The sequence below is a fragment of the Pteronotus mesoamericanus genome, unplaced genomic scaffold, assembly GCF_021234165.1.
Source record: "Pteronotus mesoamericanus isolate MK-2021 breed Mesoamerican mustached bat unplaced genomic scaffold, CSHL_Meso_final contig_74, whole genome shotgun sequence".
NCBI lineage: Eukaryota > Metazoa > Chordata > Mammalia > Chiroptera > Mormoopidae > Pteronotus > Pteronotus mesoamericanus.
This window is the reverse complement of record NW_026555247.1, coordinates 28,331,074-28,338,392: the sequence shown is the minus strand read 5'-3', so window position 1 is coordinate 28,338,392 and position 7,319 is coordinate 28,331,074.

Genomic DNA, 7,319 nt, shown 5'->3' with positions numbered 1-7,319 from the left:
AGGTCAGATGTTCCCTCCCTTGCTCAAGGTTTTTTTTCCTCCTTTGGAATAATAAAGGTTACATCACTCATCGACAGAAAGTCAATGTCACAGCTAGTGATTAAAAAATAAATAAAATTTATTATGGGAACCACGTTAGAAGCAAGATAAAAAAGCTCTGGATGTGAGGGGGCAGAATAGAAACATGGGAGACTTCAAAGATAAAAGACCACATTAAAATCCTGGCCCTTCTTACCAACAGTGTGCTTGATCTTTCTCAGCCTCTGTCTTGATCTGCAAGATGGGGATAATGTCTGTCCCCGAGGCTGAGAGAGTGGGATGAAGCATCACCTGGAGCACTGCTCCGTGAAGGACTGTTAGTGGTATATAAATACGAAGTAGGTGGGTATAACCAGGGAAGTCTATAGACTCACGGGTACAAAAGGAGTCTAGTACTTCTCGTGCCTCTACTCCTGCCTCAGCATGGACTACATCAGGAGCTGATCACTTTTGCCCAGTTTCTGCCTCCTCCCTCTCAGTTCTTCTCCACGAAGTCTGGGGCTGATTTCAAAGGGAACACCAGCAACATAAATAGTGTACCAGTGAGTAACAGGCTTAACTCTGGTATGGTTAAGTGCAAATCATTCACGCCATCCAGTGACTTACTTGTTCCAGAATCCACCCAACCATGTAGCTGAGAGAGTCTCTGCTGGAAAGTTTCTGAGGAAGTATAGCATTTTGGCATCTGATCACTTCAAGGGGAAGAAGACTGACCAAGTGGACACAGCCCCCTGCCCCCGCCCTGGGCATTCAGACATCAGGGACAGCAGGAGGCAGGACGGAAGCCAGACAGCAAGAAATGAAAGGGAGCTTGAAAAAAGCAAGGAAAAGGGCCCAAGGGAAACCACAGCCTAATTTGTAACTCTGCTAAGAGCCCTAGTGACCATCCTTTGTAGCCCATAATAGCGTTAGCAATGGTTTGGATTGACCTTGAATCTAAGTTACCCTGGAGGGACCATGGTGAAGTCCTGCTGGAATGGAGACCTCATGCAATTTCAGACAGGAGGATCCAGTTTTTGTCTCCTGTTTCCACCTCTTGCTGGTTTTGTGGCCCCGAGTAAGTCGTGATCCTTCCTTTGCACCTCTGTCCTCATTTGTAAAAAGAGGGTGAGACCAGGTGAACTCAGACCTTTCTTCAGGCTTTGATTCTGAGAGTCCCTGGAGAGGGCACATGACTGGAGAGAAAAGCTTTGCTTCCACACAGAGCCTACTGTGCTCCTTTTTCCTGTTTCTCTGAGGAAGGGACTATGGTTTTCTCTAAAATTCTCAATGAGCCAAGAGAATGACGATGCATCTAAGAGCCAAGATGGCCAACAGACTCGGGTTATGAATTCGGTTCACACAGTCCCTGAACTGTAACTGTCTCTTCTGACTCTCAGTAGATGGGTCGGTTTGCTTCAGCTGCTGTGGGATGCATGGAAGGGGGCGGGGAGTCAGGAACGAGGCCAGCCCCCCAGACACCGTGTTGCAGCTCAGCGCATCTATGTCCCTGTGTGTCTCCAACGCGTGCCTGCTTCAGGCTTGCCAATTCTTGTGCCTTTCAGCGTGTATCCTTGATTCCTGAACTGTTGCATGTCCCTGTTGCTGTTCTTTTTTCCCACAAGCTGCCTCAGGACACACAGGCCTGCTGTCTGTCCACCTTCTGCCCCCAGCAGGGCCCTGCCACTCCGCACAGAGAGGCTGCAATGCCACTGTCCCTGGAGCCAATCCTCGCTTCCTTCCTCTTCACTGCACACACACACCCAGCAATGGGGTCACGCAGCCTGTTTCTGTCTTCCCTCTCCCTTGGACACACTTCTTTTCATCTTGATTCTTCTTCCAAATGAACTCAGTGTGGTTGTAAAACTTGGGGAACCGGATGTCTCCCTTCTATATAAATGGCAAGTCAGTGCATTAACTCAGCACAAATTTGTGATATGTCTACCATGCCTCAGGCATTGGGCTGGTTGGGATCAATGCCATGATGAATTCGACACAGTCCAGGGAGTGTTAAAGACCAAACCTCTGATGAGTGAGGCATCCAGAGCTACACCTTTAACAGAGTTAACCAATGCATTGAAGTTAATGACCTTCTCAAAGAGTCTTGTCCATAATTCAGTTCTACTGCTGCCTGAAATGCAAACATGCTCTCTAGAGCATGTCTTCCAAGGTTCCCTGCCCTGCTCATCATCACTCTGATGTGGTAGGAGGTGTGTAATATGGGTGTCAGCCTGTGGTATTGGGGAAAGAGCACTGGATAGGGCTTAGGAGCACTAGAGCCTGGCTCCACCTCTTCCAGTTGACAAGCTGTGTGACCTGTGCAAGTGCTCTCCCTGTGTCCCTGTGACCTAGGAAGATTGGAACCCATTGTTTCCAATGTTGCAATTAAGTATTTGCTGCATGCAATTCATTACAGAAGGAGAGAAAACCTTAATTTGAGACCTCCAAGCAGAGGAAATGACATGGGAAATGACCCTCATAAAGGGAAGAGAGATCTGTGGTATTCAAAGTGACCAAAAGGGTCAAAGGCTCCCTAAGGAAAAGATTGGGAAGCAATTAAGCCAGAAAGAAAATCTTGCCTGAGAGGCTTAGGTCTCCATCAAAAATGACACCATCTTGCCCCATGAAAAGCCTAATAAGAATATAGCTCTTTGAAGACAGCAAACCCAATCATTAGTGGTCTGTGTATATGTGTGTACGTGTGCCTCCATGACCACATCCCAGTGGGGGCTCCTACCCCACATCCAAGCCTAAGCCATCCTCTTAAGGACTTTGTCTTTGATCCCTAATGTCCTGTGGTCTAATCTACCATTATTTCTTCTCCCCTTTCTTCCCCGCTTTTCCCTCCCTCCCTTTGTTTGTTCTTCTAGTCCTTTCTCTCGCTCCTAAGAACACATTTTTTAGATAGATAGATAGATAGATAGATAGATAGATAAGTAAACAAGCATCAAATAGCATAAGGGGAAACTTCTCCCTCTCCCCTCTCCCATCCCGTAGTTCTGCACTACTGTCACTACTGCCATTTTCTTGAGTAAACTTCGAAAGCCATTCTCTGCACAAACATGTACATAGGCATGTATCGTGCCCCTTGTATACAAAGATTCTGCTTCCATGGTTTTTTAAGTTTTGTAAGTTTTCTCAGGATAAATGTACCTGGTTTATCCAGGGCACATATTCCCAGGGAGTAGCATAAATCAAAGTTTATTGTGATAGATACAAATAGAAAAAAAGTTACTTAAAAAAGAAAAAATGCTCTAGGCCTTATTAGGCAATTTAAAATTTAAAAAAAAAATCTTTGTGTTAATAAAAGATTCTTTCTCCCCCGCCACCACCACCATTTAATCAGCCGTATCTTTTCTTTGGTATTGGGGGTTTCCTTAGAGTTGAGCATCCTGTATTTGAATTGTTCTCATGATAAAAAAAAAAAAATACATTATGACTTTTTGGATGATGTACATTTTATAGCTTTCCGTAATGAGCCAAGAGGGCCCATCAGTCTTCAAACCCCGGCAGGATAGTGGTGCCCCAGAAAAGTGCACTGCAAGTGACCTAAATGGGAGGGTCGAGTTTAGACTGCATTACGCAACACCAGGCAGAGATTCGCAAGCAGTGGGTGAGTGGATCCCGTATGCTCAGTGCCGCCTCAGGCAGGCTAAGAAATAGGAAACGTAAGGTGCTTATACCTCAGGTAAAGACAAATCTTGAGGCAATGTTAAGGAAATCATAAAAGAGATTGGAATTATTGGCTTAAATTATTCATAATTGTTCCAGACTTCCCACATAGTTGGAATTCTGAGAAGAAAGGCGGGGAGGTCCCTGGGACCAGGTGAGTTAGCAAGGCTTGCTGGAGGTGCTGGAAACTGAGTTCAGCCTGGAAGGGCGAGTAGGTCATGTTGGACCAAGGAAGACAAGTGGTTCAGGTAATTCTTTGCTTTGCAGGACTGCCCTGTACATTGTAGGATATCGGTGTCCATGGTTTCCACCCATTGCATCTCAGCTGTAATACCACAAGCACCCCAGTTATGACAACTAAAAATGTCTTCATACATTGCTAAATGTTCCCGGCGGTTGGCGGGGGGTGGGGGGGTCCAAATCAGCTCCCTGTGGAAAACCACTGCTCTAGTGCTTTGAAAATGGCTTGGATGATCTCCAAGCTACCAACTAGGGCCCCACATTGCCTAAGTGCCACAGAAAGGTCACTGAGGAGGAGACCCCAGTGCAACCAGGAACGTCCCTCTGAAGATACCTGAGGAGATGATTGCTGAAGCCAGCGGTCACCGGTCAGCTCTGACTCAACACTCCCGAGCTCACCCAGAGACCTAGCAAAGGCTTAACCACCACAGAGTGCCTGGAGTCCCAGGACATTTGCAGCAGGGCCCACAACAAGATGAGAATTACAGGTGAGTCCTGCCCGAGCTCTCTGATCCGACGGCTCAAACCTAGGCTTTACTCCCTAATCATTTCCTACCAGCCACCTGGTTACCATCACTTCCTGAAAGGCTTTTTTTAGAGTATTGTCTCTATTTTTCTCATTAAAACATGAAGCTCCCCAGGAGAACACAGTAAATCACCGACATTTTGTCTTGACTTAGCTGACAGATCCTTTGGCCTCAAGGTCCTGGGGAAAGTGGACAGAGATCAGCCAACGTTCTAAGTCTCCCAGATCATCCCAATAGGTGGCTGTGCAGCCATATCCTGTACGTGCCAGGAGGAAATTGGCTGAATTTGAGTGTGTCCGTTTGAGAGGGGTTTTTCTCATCCTGTTATGCAGCCCCACAAACCCCAGGGTATGGATGCTGCATGTGAGAGGCCTGCCTGCACAGGGTCCTCCGCAAGCACAAGGACCCCGCACAAGGAAGAAAATAAAAGCTGATGCAGCAAAGGACAGGAATGGAAGGTGGAGACCCTTATCCACGCAATCTCTCCTACTTGCTTGCAAGGAGGGCTGATAGGGACTGTGATCTGCTGAAGTGGATTCTTGAAGGGAAATCATTCAATAAGTATTTATTAACAATTGACTTTGTACCAGACATAATAGCACTGATTTGAATTGTCTTCCCCCACATGCCTCACACTAAAGCAGAACTGGACCCAAGGGCTCCCCAGTAAGGGCTGGAGCATGTGCCGTTGGGAAGCATATCGCCAAGAGATCGGGTCATGTATCCTGCCCAAATCAGTTTAATTCCAACCAATTATACTACATGGATTTCAGCGGAGAAAATGAGGTAAAGAAAGGGCAAAAAGACCCTGACCCCATTGGCTGCCTCCTAGAATTTCTGACCATAGTGGACAGCAGAGTTCTAGAAAACACCTGGGCCTTTGAGCTTTTACCAGTAGACCCAGAGGCCCCAGCTGATGACACATACTTGCGCCAACCCAGCGCTGGCACCCAAGACGCAGGGGCAGCCAACAGCCACCCCTCAGGGTCTCTAGGACAAGGAAATAAAGCAGAGTTAACATCCTGCTCTCTGTGATTGAGTTTCCCCTTCCCGCACGACTACAGATGCCCAGAAGGTGGCGTAGCCAGGGGTAGAGCCACATTCCAGTGTTTCTCACCACCTAACAGCCCACAGAGTGTGTTTAAAATGTGTATAAAAGAAGCAGCCCCACCCCAGACCTAATAAATCAGAATCCATGGGGGAGAAGGACTGAGTATCTAATTTTTTTATGGCACTAGTAGGTGTTCTTATGCACATGAATTTAAGAATCATTGGCAAAGTGAAAAGAACAGACTTTGAAGCCACATTGACTTAGGTTCAAACCCTAGCACAGCTACCTGTAGACTACATGACCCTACACAAGTTATTTATCCTCTCTTCAATTCTAAACTGGGACAGGGGACGAGGGGGTGCCTACCTGATAGGGTTTGGTGTAAGAATCGGTACGACAATATATTAAAAAGGCTCAGTCCACTGTAGGGTCTTATATGGCACATGTACCATCATTATTGGCTGCCATCATTGTCATGATAGTTTTGTGGAACTAGCCAAATGATGAAACCTGCTGTTGGTCCCTAGATATGCTGAATCTTTCTGGAACCTTCTTTCCACACCCCTGCTGCAGAGTACAACAGCTAAAACTGGGAGATTCAAATTACCCAGGATCATTGTTGCCCTCCACCGGAACCCCTGAAGACTCGACCAAGAGCTCAGGGGCGGAAAGGCAGACAGATTCTGCGAACTCATCCACTCCTTGTTAAATCCTGAAGCACCAGGACTACGAAAGGCCCTGATCTCAGAGGTACACGGTACCACACAGAACTAGCCTTGCCCACAGCTCCACTGCGCCAGGATGACAGGCAATGCAACTGACAGGCGCGATGGGACAAGCAAGCTATTTTCTGAGTCTGCACAGGAACGTTTAATATTCCAGAGCTCATACAAATGGAAGAGGCTGCTGAACAGCAGTGTTGGAGAGTTCTGCATAAGAGCATTATGCATTTTGCAAGGAAATTATTTTTAAAAGCTTTTCCACTGACAGTTTCTTCAAAGACAATTGCTCCTTTTGGAAGTTCCATGTTCTAAAATAGATAGCAGTTTTGGCCGGCTTATGGCGTGGCTAAGTGCTCTTTTACACTCTTGTTTCTGCCCGGCTTGTTCTAAGCCCTCAGCCTCTAGGCGTTAGGCAAGAGGTCTCCTGATCCCCAGGTTCTGAGCTGAAAGAGCAAGACTCCATTTTCAAAGGGAGGTTTTTTCAGTTAGGTATTCTTGAGGCTAATCCTCCTTACTTCATAGCTCTCTCACCCATCAGCATCCTGATTCATTCAGGGGCCTGCAAGGGTTAAACTCCTGCCATAGACTGAATGTGTATTATTCTCAAAATTCGTGTTGAAACTTAATTAGTAATGTGATGATATTTACAGATGAGGTAGGGCCTTCTGTAGTGACCAGATCATGAGGGTGGAACCCTCAGGGATGGGATTAGTGCTCTTATAAAAGAGGCTTCCAAGAGCTCCCTCACTCCTCTGCCCTGTGAGACATAGCAAAAAGGCTGCATCTCTGAACCCAGAAATGGGCCTCGTCAGACGCCAAACCTGCAGGCACCTCCATCTTGGACTTTCCAGCCTCCAGAACTGTGGGAAATAGATTTCTGTTGTTGATAAGCTATCCAGTCTATGGTATTATGTGATAGCCAGCCAAACAAAGACAGATCCTGTAAGAAATCTGCCCAGCTAAGCTACGATTTTTTTTAAGGTTTTATTTATTTTTAGAGAGAGGGGAAGGGAGGGAGAAAGAGAAAAAGAGACACATCAATGAAAGAAGAAAAACTTTGATTGGTTGCTTCTCACATGTGCCCAACTA